This window comes from Sinohyriopsis cumingii, chromosome 14 (assembly GCF_028554795.1).
Source record: "Sinohyriopsis cumingii isolate HCF-2022 chromosome 14, ASM2855479v2, whole genome shotgun sequence".
Classification (NCBI taxonomy): domain Eukaryota; kingdom Metazoa; phylum Mollusca; class Bivalvia; order Unionida; family Unionidae; genus Sinohyriopsis; species Sinohyriopsis cumingii.
In genome coordinates, this window is record NC_142974.1 from 90,133,827 (window position 1) to 90,158,445 (window position 24,619).

The 24,619-nt window shown below is 39.5% G+C and overlaps 1 protein-coding gene and 1 pseudogene across 2 annotated transcripts in view; both read right to left on the reverse strand.

The window, feature by feature from the left end:
* The window catches only part of LOC149784348 (uncharacterized), a 64,537-nt gene extending 61,626 nt beyond the window's left edge, over window positions 1-2,911 (reverse strand). The window contains exon 1 of the mRNA XM_089932397.1: window positions 2,853-2,911. The gene's annotated coding sequence lies outside the window, so the exon portion shown is untranslated. The remainder of the gene's footprint in view (window positions 1-2,852) is intronic.
* LOC149784350 (uncharacterized) lies at window positions 273-2,646 on the reverse strand (annotated as a pseudogene). Its single transcript, XR_016413982.1, has 4 exons — window positions 2,349-2,646; window positions 1,947-2,058; window positions 1,478-1,519; window positions 273-1,443 (listed from the first exon to the last, which is right to left on the reverse strand). The product of XR_016413982.1 is annotated as an uncharacterized LOC149784350 (transcript).
* Window positions 2,912-24,619: the final 21,708 nt, after the last annotated feature.

Consider the following 24,619-nt stretch of genomic DNA (forward strand, 5'->3'; position numbering starts at 1 on the left):
TTATGACCATCTATGCAGAGTAGTAATAACAAGATTTTTATGACGGCTACAGTGGCAACTATCTTGGCTGTCTGAGAAGCACCATTTCATTTGGACCAATCACTCCATGGGATGAATGTGTGCCTTACATTCAATGACAATCCCCCAGCTTGTTTAGAATGAGTGGCGTAAACCGACTAATGGTAACAGATGGACAGACTACTCATAACATCTTCTCATCCATAACCAGTAGAACTAAACTAAAGTTTAGAATTAAGAACACAAGATAATGATTTGTAATTGACAAATATTTAATGGTGACATATATATGTAAGAATATTTTGTATGCAAAGTTATGAGACGTACAAAAATAAAGACTAAATGTCATATATATGTAATAAATCTATGATTATTTCACAAATCCTTAGTAGTCAAATGGAACAACAGACTCGCACATATTTATAAGACAACATGCAACACTAACAATTTTGTCAACAACTGGAATTTCTCCTTTCTCATTCATGAGGAAATCAATCGGGAGCTTTCCTTGAGGTATGGTATACTTATTTCGCACTAGACCGATTTCAGGTTCCACATGAATTCGCAAGTGTGCAATTTGTCTACTATTTTCTACATCAATAGGAGACAATTGTGATTTCCCCTTAGTAAAACTAGGGGTAATAACTTTAGCACAGCACATTCCAATACTGTCTGAAATATTAAATCCACTGTCTGCTAACACAATATCTCCAGGCAATAAATCTGATAAAAATCCAGTTTTCAGTTATGTATTTGTCACTTGCCCTACCTCCCCATGCTCTGGGAAGAAAAGAAATAGATCCCTGAGGTGTAATGCCAATAAGAAATTTTATGGTGTTGTTGTGCTTGTATGATGACCAAGTCTGAGCTCGTGCCATTAGGCTTTAAGGTCTCTGTATAAATATTTCAAAACAGTCAATAATGACGGCCACTTTTCCATCAAAATCTTGCCTAAATTCCATGGGCATGGTAAGCTGAAGCTCCTCCCTCTCGGGCCAAAACAAAAGAGGCTTTAATCTAATATATAAAACATGAATAACATTTAAAAATGTCCTTGACACGGTTGATGTTGATATCTGAAATCTATATGCAATATCTTGCATGGGGAGGTTGATCTTAAGTCTCATTAGTGTCATTATGATTTTTTCAAACTTCCCAACTTCTAGTCCTCTACTGGTTTGAATGTATGGAGCAATAAATTCAGTCAGGGTCATTAGGGTCATGTAGCTCGGTATTCCAGTGTAATACTTAACTTTATCTTCATTATCACAAAATGATTCCTGATTAATTTTGTAGCCGCTTAATTTATCTTTAAGCAGTGCATTTTCAGTAATCAGGTGTTGAATTTCACTGTCAACTACACTCTGGCTAATGGAGTTAGTCTTTGGTGTTAGTTCTTGATCTGGTTCCATCTTTCTATTGATTGTAAAGAACAAACAGAGTTGCCCCTGTGATCAGCAGATTCATCCCCTTCCTGGGCAAAAGATGTTTCAGAAAAATGCTGCAAATCCAGAAACACTTTAGCTAAAATACTTTAGCAGGAAGCTCTATCAAATAGAATATATGAGAGTACAACCAGGGGTGTAGTGCTGTGGGAATGGCGTTCCCTTCTCTATATAGCACCACACCACTGATTATACAACATATGAACTTTTTTTTTACACATTTCGTAGGAAAAGCACATGATAGTTTGTTTTACAAATGGAGTAATATGGTATCTTAAATATTAACAACGTAATTGCTATTAGAAAAGTAAAACCTTATTAAATAAATATGAAATTACAGCGTGGTCTCTATCCTGATAATTTTCTTATTTGGTTATGAATATAATTATCTGTATTAAACTGAGTAACATTTGTCGAACTGAGGAAATGATACAATATATAAGGGAAACTACTTTGACATGCTAATGACTGATCAGTTTGTACCTTTCCACTGTTTTCATTTTCTTCCTGGATTTCAAAGGTCCAGATAAGTCACCAAGTTTAAGGGTGGGAGCCCAATCGGGATGTGATCGACTATACAAGTCTGCAGGTTTTTCTGAAAAAAAAAATGAAACAAAACTTAGTAAATAATTCAAAGTGACTAGATACATAATATATGGCATTGTTAAGATCTAGTTAGAATCGTGAATACATATTTGAAATATCAACATAAGTTTCCTTAGAAAAACAATGGTAAGAACTGTAGTTCACATGCACTTTAAGATTTAAAACAAAGCGAAACCAGCCACAAATTTCTACGTTTCTGTGTTATTCACTGTAAGAAATATCCGGTATACTATTAATAATAATAATGATAGCAATCTATACAACATTCAATGAAAATACCTTGAATAAAGTGGTCTGAGCAGATTTTTGAATGCTTCGATGGCAGGTCCTTTCTGTTGATGTTGGCCAACCATGTCCGTCGTCGCTCTTCACTTAATGTTTTCGTTTGCTCTCCTTCAAATTTCCTGATAACAGGTATAGTGTAAAAACCACGTTTCACGGAATCGTCTGCACGGTTTGAACAACCTTTAACCCAGCATGTATTAACCATTGTGCGATTGCAGATTTTATTCAGGTGATAAACACTCACGCGAATGAAACTCACTGACCCACAAAATGGCGGATGACCCTTCGGTGCCCGTATGTTATGACGTTATATGATAACGGCGAAATGAATTTAAAAGAGACCTCGCTTTTAGGACTGGTGTCTGACTTACATTTATAGAGGAAGTAACATATCCCGCAACATACAAAAAAGCGTGCAATGTACCAGCTGGACACATTAATACTACCCTATTAAGTTCTATGCATAAGTATATCATAGAAAATATATTGTTTACGTACCTCATCTACACAGGTAGTAAAATGGGGCTGTATACGGACAGTGGAAAATCCAGTCAAAAAGGTCGTGGGGCTGTATACGGACAAGATTTTTACTGACAAAAGGATGGGGCTATATACGGGAAAAAAGTTGGAATTGTATAGGGAGAATATGAATGGAACAGGTGAGGTGACGTCATGGTACTGAAGATTGCTAACAATGTAGCAAGGAGCTGATCTCAATTGGACCAAACAGCGAGAGAAAGAAACCTAGAACGCTTGGCGGGACATATACATATATAACACATACAACATTCAGACGTAGATTGATGAACATTAATCTATCATATGTTAACTGTAAAATAGACTAACAAAATTTAGGCAAGAAAACTAATATTTTCGAGGCATATGAGTGGCACTGAAAAGTGACTTTGGGTTCTTTTTCTTCTATTTTCTCCACTTCTTCCACCATCTCCTTACTTTCTCAATGATTCCTTTCTTCTTCTTTTCATCGTCTGGTATCCAGTCAGGATTTCCCATCAATCTAACTTTTTCCTGCCCCTTTATCCAGTTTTCATTCATTTTTTCAAAGTACTCTTTATCTTTCTGTGTTCTGTGTCCATTCTCTCTTTATCGCAGTTCTTTTTAATCTTTCTTACCTCTTCTTCCAGCACCTTTCTCATAATGTTTTCTTCTTTCTTTAATTGATTTAGTCCTCACTTTACAAAAGAATACTCTGAGAAATTCAATATTCTTGTAAAAAGCACATCACTTTGATCACATTATCAAGGGACTGCTTCAATGTTCCCACTCTCACATACTTAGGCTGAATGAAACCTCTTAACTTTTCTACTTCCTACTCTACCATGCCTTTCACTAGATCCCTGGCTACGTTCAGGCTGGTCACTTGACTTGTCACAAAGCCTTTGGTAACTCTATACTTCCATTCATGTTCAAGCCTTTCCACTACATAGGCTGTATCTACCACCCAGTACTAACTGTCTTTCAAGTTGTTGAACACATTCATTTTCCAAAGGTGTTGACTAGCCAACGCTGGGTAGCCAGAATGAAAAATAAATGTAATAAATTATAGTCGCCTACGCAAACTAAGTGCTTTTGCGACTTGATAATTCCTGATGGCCAGGATATTTAATTAATCTGGTTTGTAGGAATAGAGCCACTACAATCCCGCGTTTATGTGCGATTGTCGCACTATTTAATTAATATCTGGAAGTGGCAAAATAGGAAAGGCATCCAGGAAAAGGTGCACAAACCCAAACAATAATTTCAATCCGCCAACTAATAAGAGCGTTTAATAGTTCAATTAGTATTCCATAGTTAACCCTGAATGTATCACAAAGTTTACAAAGTCAACCAAAGGATTTAACCACCAATCAGATTCGGGTTTACAAACCTGGTTGTCCCGCCTAAAGTGTCAGCCAAGTTTTTTCAATTTTCAATCTGTTTAGTTTGAGCAAGTTAAGAAATCAGCCAAAGGTTTCAACTACCAATCAGACTTGGGTTTACAAACCTGGTTCTCCTGCGCAAAAGTAAAGCCCAGTTTTTCAATTTTCGATCCGATTTAGTTTTCAGCAAGTTGGAAAATAACCAAAGATTCAACTGCCAATCAGATTAGGTTTTACAAACCTGGTTCTCCCGCGTAGAGGTACAAACCAAGTTTTTCAATGTTCGATCCGTTTTAGTTCTTAGTAAGTTAGAGAATCACACAAGGATTCAACGGCCAATCAGGTTTGGGTTTACAACCCTAGTTATCCCGCGTGAATGTGTGAGCCAAGTTTTCCGATTTTCAATCCGTTTTAGTTTTGTAGCTCCATACACCAAGCACAGCACACTAGCAGCCCCAAAACTCCATGACGTATTATCATTTCAAGTCAAGTCCAGTTGTAGTAGTATACAATTAAAAAAAGCCCAATAATGTTTAAGCCACCTATGCAATTGATCAAATATAATAAGTTGTAGAATTTCAAATATGACTCATTTGGAATACTGTGTACTGAGTGTACATATGTTTTAATATTAAATACGAATCAGTTAAGTCAAATTGGCTTATGTGCATTTTGCATCACGCATTGCAAAAGAATAGATGTCATTTTAATGACGGTCGCCGAATGGATCAAATTTGGTTATTAGATAGAGATTTTGTCTAAAAGGATTCTCGAGCCAAATTGAGAACCAAATACATTAATGCAATGCATTTTAGCAATCTTTGGTTCTGTGTTCTTCTCTATGACTGTTATTAAAGGTGCCGGAAAATTGGTTAGCTACTCCGTTAAGAGGGTAGCACAGCTTGTTTTGATGGTGCCATCACTGGAATTATGCCTCCCTTTCTTAGCAGACCACCTAGTGTACGCCTTCCAATTAAACTTCTATGGTTCCACTTCTTTCTCTGAACAGCTAATTTTGTCTCCACCTTTTTACAAACATGGTTCTGGTGGTACTTGTCTTTCCACTGGCCGCCCTACATTTAGTGGGCTACCTCGTGTTGACTGCTTCCCCCGTCTTCTCTGTGTCTGTTTTTAGTAGATTCTTATCTTATCAGCAGCTTGTTGATGCAAGGTTTTAGCAGCGAGTAGAACATTTTAATTATTCTTGATCTTTGTTCTTTGTTCTGTGCTTCTGGACACATTCTTTGTTCTGTGTTCCTAAGTGCACGTTTTCTTTTACCGCCTGCACTGCCCAGCTCCTGATAAGCAGGACCTGCTTATTCGGTGTCCACTGCCTGAATCTGGTGAATGAATGAATGTGGGTAGCCAGACTGACGACCACTTACTTACTTAATTTAATTATAGTCGTATGTCGCCCTTTCGGGCACGCACGACTGATTTATTTCCATTTGGGAATATTGGATTGTTTCGAAGGGGAAGGTATGGTGCCACTTCCCCCAGCGCATTAATGCACTTATAAAGTGCTATTAGATTGGTCTGATTTCGAGACACTTATGTCTCATGGGACTAAAGGTGGGTGGGATTGGTCCACACGCATTCACCTAGTTAGTACACGTCCGGAGGTGGTAAAGGAGGATCAGGCTCAGCATAGGGTCGCACCCTACATCCGGTATCTATTTTTGTCCCCATTTTTCGAATAGTAAAGGCGTCGTTTGCCGTATTTATAGTTTGTAAAATGATTTTGTGCTGTTTGTAGGAAGAATATAGATATAGATAGCAAGATGAATCTCCTAATCTATTTTAGGGGAGAAGTTATTTAAGTCAGTGATATTTGGTGTTTCTATGCTAACAGTAATTGTTTCTGCCTGGTGCGGGGGGCTTAATTAGGTTTTTAGTGACCTTATAGTTCACTATTTTTGGGTCATAATTCCTAATTATATATTTAGTTGCCACCTTGTGTGGCTGGCCCTGATGGCTTGGGTTTTTAGCCAGGTATAATTTGGGGTTGTTATTTTAGTTTTCTAACTAATTTATGATCCATTTGTTGCCGCATTGTGCAGCGGGCCCTGATGGCTGGGATTTAAGCCACCTTATACTTTTAATGTTGTAGGCCAGTTATAATTAGTACTTTTTATTGTGATTCATCATGCTTTGAGTAGGAGTAGAAAAATAGAGAAAGGTGTTAGTAGTACGTCATAGTCATAATAATCAGCTACCCGTTACACAGCCCGATGGGCTATACATCTGGGTGGCCCATGGCGCGGCGGCCCGCGCACTGACGGTACTTACCCCGATTAGGTTGTAAACCGTATGCCAATCCTGCCCGCACTTCCCCACGCAGACGCACTAAGAGTGGTGCCCAGTAGCGTACAGCCCAACGGCCGTGCACGAGTATATAATATTTATTTATTTAATTAATTATATTTCTAATTTTAATTTTAGTATCAATTCGTTATGTGCTCATTCTAACCGTCCGGTCGGTCTAAGTATGGAGGTATGGAGGTATAGCTTATAACTTACTGATTTTGTCAATTTCCTTAAGGAAAATCAACATATCATCAATTATTTGATTGGGGTTTGGGTTAGATTGGTGGAGGAATTCGGGGCAGGTATATGACGAAATTATTGACTTTAGAGTATTTATCAATTTTTTTTCCCTTCGTTCGTCATATTTCGGGCATATGTTGAAAATATGCCTTCGGCCTTCATCATCAACGCAATTGGGGCACTTTGCTCCCAATCCCGGATTAGCCAGGATATATTTCCCCATACTGCTTGCAAGTAAGGATTTTCCTGTGTTGATTCGGTTAATGATCCGTTGATGATGCTTGATCACGGTTTTCGGTGCTTTGATGTTGCGACTCACTGTTTTGTGTGTCGAGTACAGCGTACGTCCTTTGAGGCATGTATCCCATTGCGTTTGTCATTTGGAAGCAATTTTTTCGGTTATCATGCTGTACAGTTCAGGGGCGCTGTAGTCGATGTGGGTTAGCTCAAGTTTGCTTAGGGAGTTCTTTGCTGCTGGATTGGCCTTTTCGTTGCCTGGGATGTGAATATGTGATGGAACCCACATGAATTCTAACGTTTGGCCTTAACCTTCCATGTTAATTATCAAGTAGGTTTCATTGAGGAAGTTGTCACGTCCCTTAGAGTTGCATGTTTCAAGTGTTTTGAGTACACTAAGTGAGTCGCTTACTATTAATTAGTATTTTCTGGAATTTTTATTGGTGTGCTATTTTCGCTACTTCGAGTATGGCCCAGAATTCTGCTGTGTATATTGAACATTTGTCTAGGAGTCGATATCCTATTTCATTATTCAATTCCGGTATGGTTAGTGCTGCTGCAGTTTTGTCTGAGTTATTTGATTTAGACCCGTCTGTGTATATTTTGACAAAGTCTGCGTAGGAGTTGTCTAATATAGCGAGGATTTTTGATCTTATTTCTAAAGGAAATTCTTCTTTGGTTCCGAATGTTGTTGCTATGGTGTTGATAACTGGTTTATTCCTTGACCATGGGGTAGGGTCCGGACATAGTATTGGTTCTGCACAGGAGTAGTTGAGTTGTAGTTCTTTGCATAATGTGTGGATCATTTTTCCAGATGCCGGGAGGGGGACGAGTCGCTGGCTAAATGGGATATTGCATTTGTCGATGATGTTTCTTGTTGGATGATTTCGATTTTGTATCGAGTTTCTGGCGGCGTATTTTAGTATAAATTCTTTTCTCCTTAGTGTTAGAGGTGTTTCACCTGTAAGGATTTGTAGCTCTTTTTTGGAGGTGTTTCGGAGTGTGCCTGTGCATATTTGTAATGCTTTTGATTGGATTCTATCAAGGCTTTTGAGCAATGTTGGTTTAGCCGATGCGTAGATTTGGCATCCATAATCCATTTTTGATCTAATTAGGGCTCTGTAAAGTGTTACCAACGTATCTTGGTCTGCACCCCATTGTGAGCCTTTGATGCTTTTCAAAATATTTAGGTCTCCACCACATTTCCGTATTAGCTCGGTTATGTGATGGTTCCATGTGAGATGTTGATCGTAATACATATCTAAAAATTTTGATACTCTTTCAAATTTGATTGGTTCGCCTTGGATATATAGGATAGGTGGTTCTATTTTGCATCCTTTATGGGGGGAGAATAAAATTCCCGTTGTTTTTCCTTTTAAAAATTTAAAACCCCCATTTATCGGCCCATTTGCCGCTGTTGGTTAGGCTATAGTGTAGTTCTGTTAGCAGTTGTTGGCTGTGTGGGTTGCCCGCTTTCCATAGGCCAGTATCGTCAGCAAATAGTGATAGATCGATTCTGCTGAGGTCGATAGAACGTTCTAGATCGTTTATCATGATGTTGAATAGGGTCGGACTCAGGACACTTCCTTGTGGGGTGCCGTTCTCGCATTGCTTTTAGTTACAAACTTGTTTTGAATTGCATTGGTTAATTTCAAGGGCGGAGCAATATTTTTGCCAAGATTTTTCCTTTGCTCTTTTAACGATATTCTTTACTTGTTTTACTTTTTTTTAATTTGTGTAATCAGTTGAGAGACCAATATGGCGAAATTTGTTGAGGACTTTCTTTTTTTCCTTGATTATATTTTCTCGGTCGTTGTTCCACCACGGGATTGGTTGTTTAGCATTAACGGTGTTTTTGGTTCCAGTAGTGGGGATACTTCGAGTGGCGGCTGCACTGATCGTTCCGATAATTTTTCCGTTATTTTTGTTGATGTCGTCGTCCGGTAGGATGGCTATAGTCACTCCGGTGAGCAAGGAATTGAATGTGTGCCAATTGGCTTTGTCCAGTCTCCATTTGAAGACTTTGGAGGAAGTAGCAACAAGACTGGTAAAATTGATAGTAATGATAATGGGGAAATAGTCGCTGCCCAACGTGGTATCTCTATCTACTTCCCATATATATATATATATATATATATATATATATATATATATATATATATATATATATATATATATATATATATATATATATACTAACCTGGGTGTGCAAATTGTTAAATCAATTGCAGATAGTGATCCATCCTGTGGTGAAATTCTGTGGGATTAATGGGGTCATTTGTGGCTACAGGGTGTTGTTGAAATGATGTATTTGGGAGTGAATCACTGACAAAGATGGCCAAACAACCCCCTGTTAGGTCATTATCTCTCATCGTGAAGTTGCTGGCTGAAGAACCCGGAGTTTTTGGTATATTTTTAGTTTTTTGATGGATGAGTGTTTCTTGTATGACTATCAAATCAGGTTTAATTTTTGAATGTTGGAGTTTAATCATTAGTTCTGGTTTATTATTGCTTAGTGCCCGGCTATTTTATTGCCAGATTACTGTATTTTTTTCCTAGTTGTGTCCATTTATGTTGTTATAATTAATTATAGTAGTAAATTATGGAGTCAAATCAGTGTTTGGTTTTGGAGATGTTTTTCCAATAAATCAGATAATAGTCTGAAGAATGGGATACATGGTATATGGCAATTTTGAGAGATATTAGTGATCCCCACCAAGAAGTCCTTTAAGTAGTGGAAAATGGTGTCACGTGAGAATTCCTCATGTGGGGGGAGGGGCGCACTTGTGTAACCTGCATTGCTTTCACCCTTGCTATTTGCATTGCTTGGTAGTGGTGGATCTTCAATTTCAGTTTTTGATTCGTTTCGAACTTCCAGTACGAAGGTCGATATATCTGATTTGGTTGGTTTGGTGATAATATTAATATCCTTAATTATTTGTTTGGTTTTAGGATCCACCTGTTTTTTATTGGTGCTAGAGGGCAAGAGGGTGGTTCCTGTTGTCAGTTGGATTTTGGGATTAGGACTGCCATGGGTAGGGGCGGGTTTGGGGTTTTGTTTGGGGTTTGGCACGGTTATAGCAGGTATTTGTAATTTTTGTTCCTCTCCCTGATCTGGGCGTTTTGATAGGTGAGTTGATTTGGCATTTGCATAGGGTAGCTTTTTCTCTTTCATTGCTTGTATAATTTCCTCTTCTCTTCTGGTCTACTAACATTCTTTGGAGATAGGGTGGTGGGGGCCGTTGCAGTTGGCACATTATTTTCCTTGGTATGTACATTTGCTGCTGTGGTTTCCGCCACATGTGTCGCATCTTTCTTTCCTTTTTCAGCTGTTGGCTTGGTGTCCCCATGATTTGCAATGACTGCATAAACGAGGTTTGATGTTGTATTCCAGTAATGGGTATAAGTGGCCATCAAATTAAACAAGACGTGGTGGAATTGGATGGAAATCTAGCAGGACGATGTTGGTTGGTTGTCCTTGGCTAGTCTTAAACCTGTAAGCACTTGATATATCAGCTCCCTGGTTTATTAGTTCCAAGGCTATATCGTTGTTACTTAGGTGGTTCAATTTTGGGTGAAGTTTAATGTCCTTTTTTATTTTGTATGTGATTTGGGTCCAATCGTTCGTGTTTGTTGGGAATTGGTTTTTGGACGATATATGTTTCCTCCTTTTCCTTATTCATTGTTTGGTCCTGTTGTATTTTACTTGAGGTATTTTTGGAGTATGCTTTATACCTTGTTATGCTCACTTTGATTTGGCCTATTTTGTTGGATCTCCATATATTTGGCCTCTTGTCTTGAGGTGCTACATCTGACTATGACATACGTCGATCTTGGTGGGATGATTTCAAACGCTCCAGCATGGGGTTTAGTTAGTATGGAAGCTAGACTAGTAGTGTTTATATTCAGTTCTTTGGCACTGTTGCTGGTAATGAATAAGGTAAGATCAATAATATGGCATTGATTTTTTCCTAGTTTGTTTCCCATTGTTGTTTTGTTGTTCGTTTTTATTGGTTGTTTAGTCCTTTCCTTTGTGTTACCTACTGTTGTTCGTGCGGTTCGGTTATTTCCTTTGTTGGTTCGATCGGGGGCTTGGTTGTTTTGATTATTGTCGTCTTTTTAGTTGTCTCAGTTGTATTTTTGGCCTTGGATATTCCGTTCATTGGGGTTTTCCCCTTTATGGAATTCAATATTTCGTCTGGTGATCTTGCTTTTCTCTTCTCTGGTGAAATATGTGGAAATATTCTTCTTCTGATGGTAATGAGTCGTACATATTTGAGTCAGCTAGGTCTGATATGGTTGTTTCCGTGGAAGGACCTGGGGTTTGGCTGGAGTGTGAGACCTTTTTTGCCTTTTGGTGGTTCGGGTTCTTTGGGTTTCTTTTGAATTGGTCAATCCTATTTTGTGTTTGCCTTGTGGCAGTAGTGGGGTTTGAACAAATTTACCTGGTTTTGTGGTCTTACTCTTGTTTCGGGTGGTGGTGGGTTTTGGTGCATCTATCATCAGGTTGTCCTGTTGACATCTGTGGTTAGAAGAATGGTGTTGGGTTGTGAGTGTGCTAGTGGAGACAAACATTTGGGTGGGTAATTGATTGGAGATGGGATGGTAGGTGATGATAAATGTGATAATTCTGGCAATTGTTGGTTGGTCGTTGAGTAGGGAGTAAGTATGGGAAGTTCAACTGCGTGAGAGGGGCGTTCTGGGCTCAAGTGTTTTATGGGTAGATTCAGCAACAAATCAGACAAGTCCGGCAGCCCCGACAAATCATGGAGCGCCGCGCCCTCTCTTGTTTTGTTTGGCGATCCTGTCACGGTTGCCATGTTACTATAATTATATCCAGTCTTGATTGGATTTTTCTTGTTTGGAGAGAGGTTTAGCACTTCCAGTCTTGTCGGAGCAGGGAGTGTAGTCGGTGATGCTGCATTTGTTAATGCTGCCCAATATGTCAACTGAGTTATTCAGTTTGCTGATTTTGTTTAATATATTGTTCGTTTTCCTAACTGCGTATCTGTTGGTATTCATTTTGACGTGGGATCTAGTAACTCTAGACAAACTGAGGGAGTAATTTAACGTATTGAGTTACATGGGTTGTCAGAATTATCTATGTGCATACTACTATTTCTGCTTAATTGGAAAAATGTAAATATTGTAAATAAATTGATTTGTTTGGTAGAATGAGAAATGAGAAAATAGCAAAAATAGGGAGAGTAGAGAGTTTTAAACAGCACAAATAGATATATACCCGAAGGTTTAATGCCATTAATTAATTACCTTAGGATCCCTGACTTAATTTTGGTGATACAAGATGGTGTGAACGTATTATTTGGTTCTGCTAGGCGGGCAGCTAGACCTCATCTGCTGGTCGAAACGGCGGGGCGGGAAGCTAGACCTCGTCTACAGGTCGAAACTGCTGGGCGGTCTGCAAATCCTCTAGATATTTGTTGTTGTTGTAGCAGAAGGTTGTGGTAATTTTTGATGGTTGTGCAGCATCAAAGCAAAAAACAAACTTTTTTGGATCTGCCACTTCTTAAGAGCGGTAAAATCCATGTGTGTACTGTTCGGTGTCCAGCTATCGAATGGGATGCAGGCATATTTACGAACGCTTTCGCTTTATATCTGTGAAGCGCGGACTTGAAGGAAAACATCCATGTCACCAAAACGTACAAGACCCATTTTATTACAACAACAAAAAACATGGAACGCACGGACCTATAAGAAACACCCACTTTTTACCTACAAACACTAACTACAAATTCAAACACATACAGGCTATTTTTGGCAAGCTACGGAAACGAAGTGCTTATAGACACACTTCTATTTTTACACGAAACACATAAATGAAGTGTTTATAGACACACTTCTATTTTATTTACATAAAACAAAGAAATGAAGTGATTATATGCACATTTTTTAACTTACTAACATACAATTGTGAGCTGAACTAGTATCAATTTTCTAGAGTATTGAGGTAGCCCTGAAAAGGACTGTTTTTGTGGACGGGCCAATGGCAATATTTTATCGTCTAAGATTTCATCCTCGTCTGGCAATAGGCTTTCCCACAGGATAGGGCCTGCTTCTTCGGAACGAGAAGGATAACTCTTTCGTGTCTTCCCTTCTATCGACAAAACCTCTGTCTGGTTTCTGTTATTGATGCTGCTGTTGCTGCTGTAGCTTTCTCTGTTTCTGAAATCTGTACTTATTCGTCCATTCTTCATTCTCCTTTTTGATTATCTCTCTGAAGAACTCTTCTATCAGGTCTTCGTTCACTTTCAACATTATGACATTCTTTGTCACTCTATCTCTATTCACTATCTCTTCATTCTCTATCTCTTCAGGTTTGAGTATCAGGCTTTGCCTGACACGATGCAAATTCACGTAAGCTTCGCTCAGCTTGGCTAATCTTGAACACATCTTCATAGGAGGATGAGACAAACAATGGATTGTCAGACTGGAGACTGCCCCGTATTATATGCTTCAAGTGCGGACGCGATAGAAAATATACCTACGACTTTTTGTGGGTCGGAACACTATGTTAGTTTGATTTTAGGGTGAGAAATTGAGAGAAGTCAAAGAGCATGTATAATGGTGAAAATTGAAAACAACCGACAGACACGTTTTTTCAAAAACACAACATTTTTATTCAAATAAATAACAACCAACAATTAACAATTTTTCAAACAAACAAACATTTTCAAATAACAAACTATTTTTGACAAGGTTGACAAAAGTGTGACCTTTAGCTAGACTTCCATTGATGGAAGTCATTGGACAATTGATTTACACTACGTTTCCAATCTAAAGACAAAAGAAAACCATAATGGTCACAAAACCATAGATCTACTTTGTCATCGTTTCTAGAAGAGTGACGATCAAAATAAGTCACTAAATGTTCTAAAGAATATCCAAGACTGCGTTGATGATGACAATACACACATTATTGTCCACACACCTTGGAATATGTACCTTGTAATTTCACATTATTGAATCGTGTTGTCAGGGCATTTCTCCTCATAAAGTCGATGATATCGTCTTCCAAATGTGTCAATCCATACAAATCAAAATACTCCACACAACCTTCTTTAGGAAAGTAGAAGGCTACCCAGTGGATTCCTGGGAAATGATTGTCGTCCGTGTTGATGACATAAGCTTGATAGTCACGAGGTTTGCAATTAGGCATTTCATCTTTACCACAAACGACATGATTCCAAGAAGCAGTGTACGAACTGTGGTTTAAAAGGTAATACAGGTATCCATTTTTTGTTTTCTTTTTCTTGTTGTTTTTACCACAGCTAATGATAAGTCTTCAATTCAATCCGAACATTTTGCTTTAAAATCTCTGACAAGTAACCGTTTCTTCGTTTCGTCTCTGCACTCTGAGCCAAGAGAGCTTCGATGTGATGGATCTCCAGAGCCATCAATGGAGGAAAGGAATGATCACGCAATTCTTTATACCACTGATACAATACGGCTTCTTCCAAGACGAGACTCCAAGCTTCGTCCAGATACTGGTCCAATTTTTCTTCCTGACTCAGCATTAGATATCTATCGTGTTGAATTTGACTGGGATGATCGTTTTGACATCCATAGCAATCTTTCTTGATTAATTCCATATTTTTTCTGCTGGGTGTATGGCAACACATGAGACTAAATGTTCTTGTTCTGACCATCTGGACTTCATCACTACGACCTCTTCGTCTTTCTCTTTCGGTTCTGTTTCCACGTTTTCCTCCCATTCCTTTTCCAAAACGTCTCCACCATTCAAAGAGGGATTACAATTTTCATTGCTTCTAATATTCTAGAATGACGTCTCTCAAAATGTTGATTTCTATCCTATTATCAAATTCATCATACATAATCTCGTTCACTGTCTCCTTCAGTGGTCATTTAAACTGAAGTCCCACACGAATCTGGCCAGATTTTATAGGGTAGAAATGTCCCTCGTCGCTGCCTTGGTCTGGAGTGAAATCAAAAGCCCACAACGCGTAACGTCCTGTACAATACTTGTACGAAATGCCGTTACTGGTGTTGGTCCCTAACTGTCCGGTGACTTCGTACAGGGACAAGTACGACCTCAAGTGATTGTTCTGCTCAAAGTCAGTTTAGATGGGTCCGGTACACAGGGTTTTTCCATCTCGATTGACTTCAATCTTGGTCACGTCGAAGTGCTTAAACTCAAAAGAACTTTCCCCGCAGGCTCCGTTCAATGATGAATTCTCGACTATACCAATGATTAAACATTTGGATACTGTCCATGCAACAGATGATCCTCGATCTTGGATGCCTGTCCAGCAGGAATTGTGAAGGTTTTCACTTCCACGCGTCTTATTGAATACTTGGTGGTCGTTCTGCTCAAAGTGTGACTGATGTCGTTTCTCACTTTAGGTAACACTTCCACGCGACGTACGTAGAGTCTGGCTTCAACGACGTAGGTTTTGTAAGCGGCAGTAGACTCAGCCATCAAGTTGAAAGCGGTACTGCTGATATTCAGTCTTAGGCGGACATCCACACTGTTCAGCAGATAAATATTGCAACCACGTGTCCAAAATCGAACGATCCATCAGTTCTAAACTACGTTTTCTAGCAATTTTCTCTTTAGATCTTTAAACTTCACAATGTTGTCATCTAGGACATTGAACATGTCTGGCGTGTCAAGTATCCATACTAGGCAGGCATCCAGATGTGTGTTCTTGGCCTTTTATCGTGCGTCAAGAGACTTTCCAGGTACGCTTGATAAGGGTATGTATCCATGCTACTGCTGATCAGTTTGTTATTCAAGTACAAATACACTGAGCTGAATAAGGAATGCATGCAATTGTTGACGGGAGCTAGTACCTTGTCGCCGTCTAGATTGTCAGCATCGATCCCTTCGAATTCCTTGACTTTCAGGATCAAGTAACTGCTATTCAGATCGATGTAATCTTCAGGCTGACCTTTGATATCAAATTCGATGGTGGTTGATCCTGAGTTCTTGAAAGAGAAAACGGGATGAAATTCGTCCAATTGGGATTCTTGCATCGTCATCATAGTAGGTGGTATGGTAAACAGATCCAGTTCCGACTCCGAACAGGCCCAAGACTGTCGGTGCATCATTTTTTATCTCTGTGATTTAATAATCAAAAATTGTAAGTCTCTGACAGTTCTTCTTTTATTAGTCTTTCTAGCTTTATGAGTGTGAAGTCCTCTGGAGGGGTGTCTTCATCGTCTCTTTCTGCCTTGTCCATGCTGTGGCGTCAGGGAAACAAGAATGCCTGACTCGGTAGCGTCCAGAGCATCTCTAGGAGTTTCTCACCGACCCAAAATATCTTTGCCCGTTTGAAGATACTTTTGCCTGATCTCAAGAAAGCTTCTTTGGGGTTGTGTTTGTCGATGATGAAATTTTTGAGAAATTCTTTACCGTGCGTCAACGCAGCATCTTTCAAGGCGCGCAATCCTCTTGTCACCGTCGGTTTCAAAACGGGGCCACCGAACGAAAGGCCGATTTCAACATATCTACTAAACCATATACTCGCTGTCTAGCGACGCCTCAGTACACTGGATGCATGGCTTACGGGTCGTTAGATAATCGTTTTCGAAAATGGAGTTTCACCGTGACTTTTCCTTTGGAGAATGTAATATTTTGTCCCAGATCTCCTTTTATAGCAATGTTGATAATGTGGACACACGACCTACTGACGGGCAAATAATAAAGATGTACAAATTCGAGGTAAACGTGAAAGGTGTTTCCACTTTCCTCGTCAGTGGCCGTGGCAGAATCCACTTTGAGAAGAATCACACGCAATAAAGGTACGGAGGTGTGTCCCACCACGTTGTACTCCACCACATCGGAGTTTACAAAGATCAAATTGTGTTCTTCGTTAAGTTCTAACTTGAATCCAAAAGCCCTGTATAATTCCATATTAATGTTGATCTACGGGCTCAGATTATGTGCTACCATCTGTGGATGTCCACCCAAAATTTAAAACAAACTACCATTAAACCTCATCATTATGATACTCAATCTTAACACTCATTTTGGCTCTCAACAGGGCTTTGTCATACGCTTCCTCGAACCTCTCAGCAATTGCGTCCACCAAATATTGACCGCTAAAATAATAGCATGACGATAGTTTCACAGTGTGGATGACTAATGATGGATTGTCTTTTACTGGATTTATGCTACATGAAAACCTGATTTTATTCATCCCTTTTTGCAATTGTTCGTGAAAAGTGTTTTGAGTTTCAGTGATGTTTTGAATTTGTGTTGGGTGAATCATTTCCATCGTAGCCACTTTCCAATGGGCTTCAAGATCTAATTGGATGGCATGAGATAATTTGACCATTAAACAGCATAAAGTGTTTTGGAAACACCTCAATGGAACTGTCACTGGGTAACGTTAAGTAAAATTAGTTATTCATAATTCCAGAGTTCTGCTGTCCGAGGGGTCACTCGAAATAATAGGAATGTCTAAAAGAGGATTGTTGTTGGACTAGTGACCGTTGGGAGGGTGAGTGATGTTAGGCCCAAGGCTCCCATTGTTCCCGTTTTAGGAGTATTTCAGGGAAGGATTGGGGTAAAAGTAACCAATGCAACTGCAGAGTAAAATGGTCAATAATTGTTTGTCTCCTTGTTGCAAACTCAAATTGGCAATTGTAGCACCGATAACACACTACACCACAAAGATTTGGCAGAAAAAGATGATTTTCGTGTTAAGCACACGTTTTCCACACCACACACACAAGTGTTGCTTTTGTAGATCTCGCAGAGAAGAAATGGGTGAAGGATCGGTTACTGCGGTGGTAGTGGCAGCTGAAGCTGTGTTGATAAGCTTTATGGTCACTTCTTTTTATAGTCATGACCCTCGATCCAAGAATCAAAACTGGGAGGATATCCTTTCCAATGCACTTTGACTTGTTTTACACGGCGTTTCCCCACTTTACGGGTTTGCAGTTCGAGAAAGCTTTCGATGTAGAACACGTCGACTTCTTTTATGGTCACGCGCTGTAACTCGGGCAAGTAAAACTTTGCTTCTAACACTTACCCGTTCATGTCTTCCAATTTTCAGACGGCAAGATGAGGCCAAGCACTGGTTCAGTGGCACAAAACAATTCTGCGGTCCAGTTGGGCAAGTAACCTTTGTCGAAAGTGCGTTTGGTTTTGCCAATGCACAACCAATCTCCTGCTGCCAACACGTCACCTTTTGTGGGGACAGCCACTGTTAGATAGTACCAAACAGGCGCTTAAAAACAGTTACTTCTTTGTCAAGAGTCACTTCTTGGAAGACACGTCCGATGCTTCGATGGTAAGATTGATTGTACGCTTGAACCAAGTGCGGTAAGACGTCGATGTACTTGAGAGTGTGATGATGCGAAAAATATTTCCACATGTGTTCTTTCAATGTGCATTTAAAACGTTTCACGTTGCTGTCTTTGGTTTCGGAATTCTCGGTGGTAAAAAAATTAATGTCACGTTTCTTTAATTCTTTTTGGAAAGCTTGGTTCAGAATTTCTGTGCCATTGTCGGTTTGCCATCAAAGAGGGTGACGACCACTAAAGCCAGTTTTCGTCCTTCCATTCGATTTCGATGGTCATGTCTAAGATCTTTGTCCTCCAGAGGTCCCTTGTTTATTCTTGGTCCTTTTTTTATCTTGCTCCTGTGAGTCCTCCCAGCATTGTTCCCAATATTTCATCCAACAATCGTCCTAACAACATGGGCAAAATTCTTCTTTGGACGGATGGATATTTTCTTCTTGACCATTTGACGAAGAACGTGTCGATGCTGAGTTGGAGGGGCTTTGGACAGTATGGACAATACGTCCTAATGTTTGGCTAAACGAGGAGAAAGTCCATTCCTTTTATTTCATTTGGGGTTAGAAGAGGGATGTTTTCTGGTGGGTGAGATTTTTGGGTGTTCAGGAGCACAAAACACTGATTCTCATTCTTAACCGAAGGTCTATTTTATAATGGAACGCGTCGCCACTGATTGTTTTACCTCATATCAACTTGATGACAGGCATCACACGTTGTGGAAAGGCTCGTAACTGACTAAATCGGGACCGTTCATGCTTGGACAAATCCAGTAAAGTCTATAACATGCCCTATCTTTCTTGTACTTTGATTTTGGGAGCAGGTACTTTGTGAGCAGCTGCCACTGCAGCTAAAGAGGAGGAGGATGTCACCGCTGGAGGAGAAGTTTTTAGAGAAGCGGGTTTTTATTGTTTCATAAATTGAAGAACGGGTGTCAAATTGGGTTTGGCAGGCATCATCAACAACGGAGAAGTGGAAGAACACACATCTAAGCTTTTGACTTCTTCTCATTTTTCCCCGTCGGCGTGGTACAGCAAAGAGGTGGTATTCGTCTGTCCTTCTTACAAACTATCCCGTGGATTCAGTGGGTCTATCAACTTGTAACTTTCCACGATGCGTTTAAACTCGGGGTCGGTCTTCAAACGGTGATCGTACTCGTGTTCCCACATTTCTAAACTTGGTATCCTTGCTGTTATAACTTCAAGCGCCACTGACAAGTGGTCTGGTACAAGTCTTCCATGGTTCGTTGTAAAAACTGATTTTTAGTGTCACGTTCAGGGTAGCAGAGGGGACATCCGTGAAATAAGCAACCGTTAAACTCGTACACGATCTTGGGGTCTTCTAAGTCATAACCATCCACCGAATACGTTCCGATGGTTTTTATCCCTCCTCCATTGCGGGCATGTTAAATCCGTTTGTCTTCCTTGTCGCATAAGTAATGTAGCCAGCGTATGGCTTTGACCGAGTATTGACGTTTGACAACGTTCATCATTTGAGGGATGATGACAGCCAGGGTGTTTTCGGGCATGACTCGTTGACGATACACTAAGAAACACTCTTTGGCGATAGTACAGGCTTCTTTCAAAGGATCGACCCTATGTGTTCCATGAACAATTCTCTAAATTTTCCACAGTAAAATGTCCACGTCGGAACGACAATACTTTAACATTTCTTCCTGAAAGTCGAAGGGGTCCGAGATGTGAGTCTGGTACCAAGCGCAGAAAGCTTCTCGTTGCTCGGTGCACATGTTGTCGGGGTCGTAGTCATGAGCCTCAGGCAAATGGGATAGAACGGCATGTTGATTGGCTTCGGTATTAAAAAAGTGCGAAAATAACCTTAGGTCATTTCTGTCATTTCAAACGTTTTAGGCATTCGGCTCAAAATGCGTGGCCAAGTAACTCATCGAACTTTTAACTGCACTCGGCCCACTTGCATGGAAATAATTTGGCTCCGTTCAAAGTCACCTTAGGACGTTCTTTACTTTATTCTGTATAGTATCATAGAAGAAACTGTACATCGTATCCAGAGAAATTATGAGCCATCATTGTGGCATGGCGATGAAAATCTCCGTAACGTTCGATGTCCTTTTGGCTACAGGTCTCGTAGATGGGGTATAAGATACATTGGGCAAAATCGGACAGCGTGTTAGGTTCCCGAAAGATTTTTTTCACGTCCTCCAGGAATCTTGCTGCAGTGAGGCCATTGACTAAAGATAGGCTCTTGGATACACTTCTCGCACGCTCAATGAGCCACGCAGAAATTAGGAATGTGAATACCGTTCTCTGACATGCATTCAAATTGGAATGGCATTTTTGAAAGTAGCAATCGTGTTCCAAGTCCACAGTGACAAATGTGATATCGTTTCTTTCCTCGACAAACGTGTAACTTGGCATTATTGGTACGTATGCCTTGTCCACAAGTATGGCACAATCTCGGGAGTTGACAAGCACTTTTCGTCTGTGAACCTTGGGTCTTCAGATGTTGCTTGTAACAGGCAGTGCTGACAAAAGTGCGCTGATAAACTGGACAATGCTCTCATTCTCTTCCTTCGTCCAGACAGGGTTGAGAGGCCAAACATCCCTCAAATTTCGATCCACAGTTTTGCTCTCGATTGTTATAACCATAGTCACATTTCTCGCAATAATAACTGTTTCCCAGGAATGGGGCAAAACTCGTGATGGTATCAAAATGTTCATCGTGATGATATACGTGAATGTACTTCCGTCTCTGAAATCTTTGGTTCGAAACAACAGAGGGCCGTGCGCTTCTTGAGGGTGTACTTTCAAGGTGTAGCGTGGAACCAAGAACAATTTTTGCATTTCAGGAATGACACAGGGTGTATCTTTGGATACTGTAAAAATTTCTCCCATTCTTCTTTCCGTCTCTGTTTAAAATTATCGACGTGTGGTAAAGAAGGAGAAGGTGGCTATGGTGCTGGTACAGGAACAAATTCTTACGAAGAGATAAAATCCACTAAGTCCCAATTAAAGTCAGTCTCTTCTGGAAGTATGACTGTATTGACTTTGGTAGCCGTTGCTATGTCATCGCTTCTTGTCTCCACGGCCGGTGCACGCACCCATTTAATTCGTCTTCTTAGGTTCCGTCATGTTGGAAAACTCTGTCGCATTGATTCGCTGCGTATACTTTGGTCCGATTGAGGTCAGCTCCTTTCTACGTTGTTTCCAATCTTCAGTACCATGGCGTCACCTCCCCTGTTCCATTCCTAGTGTCCCTATACAATTTCAACCTTTTGTCCATAAAAATCTTGTCCAGATAGAGACCGACGACATTTTTGCCTTGATTTCCATTGTCCGTATAAATCTTGTTCGTACACAGCCCCACGACCTTTTTGACTGGATTTCCATTGTCCGTATAAATTTTGTCCGTATACAGGCCCACGACCTTTTTGACTGGATTTCCATTCTCCGTATACAGCCCCTTATTGCTACTTACACACAATAATTCGACTTTCTATATACAACATATACTACTTGGTGGATGTATCTATTTCCTTGAGAATAAAAAAGGAGCCAATTGATTACAATGTATTTAAAACAATTGAACAAACTACATGCATCTGTTGTAGGTGCAAATACCACTTCGGCCAGTCCAAGTCCACTAGAACAAACGTTTTGACTTAATTACAAACAAATATCCAACGTTTTGACTTAATTACAAACAAATACCCATGTCCCCTAGACAAAGCGTTCTGACTTTATTACAAACTAATACCACTTCGGTCAGTGCAGATCCCCTAGACCAACCTTTCTGACTTCATTACAAACAAATATTACTTTTCGGCTGCGCAGTTGTTCTAGATTCCTTTCCTGTTCAGTTGCATAGTTGTCTGTAGGTTAATCTCCTATTAGGTTGCACAGTTTTTGCTGTTTTCCTGTTCGATTCGGTTGCACAATTGTCTCTAAGTTCCTCTTCTTTCAGTTGCATGTTTGTCTATAGGTTCCTCGCCTATTCGGTTTAACATTTATCTTCAGGATCCTTTCGTATTTTTTGCACAGTTTTCTCTTGGCTCCTCTCCTATTCGGTTGCACAGTTATCTCCAGGTTGCACGGTTGCCTCAAGGTTTTTCTGCTCTATGGTTGCACCGTTGTCTACAGGTTCCTCGCCTATAAAGTCTTTTTTTTTTCTTGTCTATTTGATATCAGGTTATACCTTAAGCTGCCACTGCTTCATGAGAGCGAAGCTCTGCGATGTCGGACTGCTATGTAGGACTGCGATGTAGGACTGCATGGACAAATTATCCTTCTATCTCCCAACTATTTTACTACTATGGTTATTATTGTTTTCCCCTAACTTTTGGATGCTCCACTATCTTGTTCTCTCTCCGTTTTTCTTTTCTTCATAGAGACTTGTTAAATTTCTCTATACATTTCTAATTACATCGATACATGTGTTTTCTTAGCACTGGTACAGCTCTATGTTCTTAAAATAAGTAACAGTAAAAAGAGCAAACAAACAGGCTTTGTAAAAGTCAACAAATAATTTCTAACAGTAATGTGAAGAATCAAATCCCAAATAGTCATAAAGGTCTATCAAAAGTCTAAAGTTATGGAATGAATAAATCCAGTGGTGTTCCGAATCGATTCCCACTTTTTAATGTGCTGATGTACCAATAGTCTAGAACAGTGTTGATATGCCAACAATATTGATATATCGCAATGATGCAATCCAAAATGTTTCTAAATGAAATCACAATAATTCTAAAGAATGATTTAGTCATAAAGTCCAAGAGTACATTGTAATTCCAATGAATAATCTAAATAAAAAAATCATCTCAAACTAAACACAACTAAAACACAAATGTTAAGGTAGGAATGAATAATTCAGATATTAACAACACTAATATAAAAACTTAAGTGACAATCAAAGGAACAGGATGAGGGTCATATTAACGGAAATTTCCATCAAACTGTAAAACTAATTCGTTTAGGAAATATTATAGTGTCATAATCAAGCCTGCATGACCATGTAAATATGTTTACCCTACATGACATTAGTCATGTCATTAGTCACGTAGGTCCAAATTACAAAGGAAGATATCTTATAAATGCCACAATATATACACAAAAAAAAAACGATATATACTTCAAGACACTTGAAAGTGCACCTGCAATCAAATTTTCTATTCCTTTGATGTGCTTAATATCATTGTTGTATTCCTACTTGTTAATGAAACGTAAGGGGTTGTGATAGCTGAATATGATAATTGGAGAAGGTCGTGTTGTAGATGATGACGTCATCGATGTATGTATCACAATTATCGAGATTATGTTATCATGTTCATTAAATGCCGGGAAGTTGAAGAAGAATAGTTCATACCAAACGCCATCACTTTCTGTTGATTAGGTTCGTCTGGAGTTACAAATACCGACATTTTCTTGGATCTTCTTGTGAGTGGAATTCGCCAGAACCCATTCCAATTGTCAAACATAGTGACATAATTTGCATTTCCAATTTTGTCAATGCAGTCATTATCGCTCCGGTGGCTTAGTGGTTAGAGCGTCTGCTCGGATGCGGGAGGTCGTGGGTTCGATCCCCGGCCGAGTCATACCAAAGACTTACAAAAATGATACTAACAGCTGCCTCGCTTGGCGCTCAGCGTTAAAATGTTAGTGTTAGGACTGGTTGGCCTGGTGCCAGGATAATCTGACTGGGTGGGACAGCATGCTACATGTCTGAGGCATGATGCCCCAGTGCTAGACATCACTAAAAACTCCCACACTGCAGATATCGTAGCGATATGACTAAAAAATTGTTAAAGCTATGTTAAAAATCCAAATCACACACACACACACACACACACACAGAATATGCAGTCACTGAGTCCTGGCATTGAAAATGACTATGTTATAGTTACAGTGTTCACTTTTCTATAGTCGTTGCACATGCAAAGATATTATCTGGTAATGCACTTGAATACATGGTGATCCCCAGTTACTTTTACTTGGTTCTATAAAATCATTCTCCAGCAAATATTTAAGTTCTTTTTGAAAGAGTCCTGCTTAAGTTGGTTCATCCTATAAGGATTTTATTTGTTCGTGTTGGAACATCTTAAATCTATTGCTCATATTCAAGAAATAGCTGTTTTAATTCACTCTTTTCTTGTGGCTGTTGATGTGAAAATTTCTGATCCAGATTATTTAATATTTATGAATTCAAAAGGTTCGTTACACCAAAGTCACTAAAGTCTGATTGCATGCCATCGTTTGTGTCCTCGCTCCATGGGACAGTGTTTCTTAGCAGAATCATTTTTACTCTAGCTTTTTTTCTACCCTCTATTCTGACATCTCTTCTCTCTTT